Raw genomic sequence first — 949 nt, forward strand, 5'->3', positions numbered from 1 at the left:
GAGTGAAATACAATTACATGTCAGTACTATAGATCTAAGGTTTTTGTTTTTTGAGACAGCATCTTATTTTGTCACCCTTGGTAGTGCTGTAGTGTCATAGCTCACAGCAACCTCAAACTCTTGGGCTCAAGAGATCCTCTTGCTTCAGCCTCCCAAGTAACTGGCACTATAGGCACCTACCACACCACCTGGATATTTTTAGAGATGAGGTCTCACTCTTGCTCAGGGTGGTCTCAAACTCCTGAGCTCAAGCAATTCACCCACCTTGGTTTCCCAGAGTATTAGGATTACAGCTGTGAGTCACTGCGTCTAGCCTTTTTTTCTTCTTCTCTTAAAAAAACTCCTTCTGGGCGGTGCCTGTGGCTCAAGGAGTAGAGCACCGGCCCCATATACCTGGGGTGGTTGGTTCGAGCCCGACCCCAGCCAAAAAACTCCTATTTGTACAATTTGTCAGAAATTCTCCCAACAGTAAAATCACCCCTAAAGTTACTTACCAAATGTCAGTTTTTACCTGATATCTAGTGCAAAAATAGTACTGTTTTTTAAAAAAAAGATCAAAATACATAGCCTACCAAGGGAAAACATAAAACCTTCCCATAAAACTGGTCAAACGAACCTAAATATGTGGGCTTGCTAGACAGAAATATTTCTGTCTTTCCCATGTCAGGACTACAGTTATATTATCTAATGTAATTTTAATATTAAACAAGTTATAAGCTAGATGTAGTGGGTCATGCCTATAATGTCAGAACATTTTCGGAGGCAATAGGTGGGAGGATCATTTGAGGGCAGGAGTTAGAGACCAGCCTGGGCAACATAAAAAACCCATCTCTACAAACAATTTATAAATTAGTTGAGTGTGGTGGCTCATGCCTGTAATCCCAGCTACTCTAGAGGCAGAAGATCACACAGTCTAGGCCTCTGTGGTGCCACTGCTCTCCAGCCTGGG

General features: G+C 42.4%; 1 protein-coding gene across 1 annotated transcript in view; it reads right to left on the reverse strand.

Annotated features, from left to right (window-relative positions):
- The window catches only part of RBBP7 (RB binding protein 7, chromatin remodeling factor), a 23,309-nt gene that overhangs the window by 1,279 nt on the left and 21,081 nt on the right, over positions 1–949 (reverse strand). The window lies entirely within an intron of this gene.

The sequence above is a fragment of the Otolemur garnettii genome, unplaced genomic scaffold, assembly GCF_000181295.1.
Source record: "Otolemur garnettii isolate 467f Iridium unplaced genomic scaffold, OtoGar3 scaffold00051, whole genome shotgun sequence".
NCBI classification, from domain to species: Eukaryota; Metazoa; Chordata; class Mammalia; order Primates; family Galagidae; genus Otolemur; species Otolemur garnettii.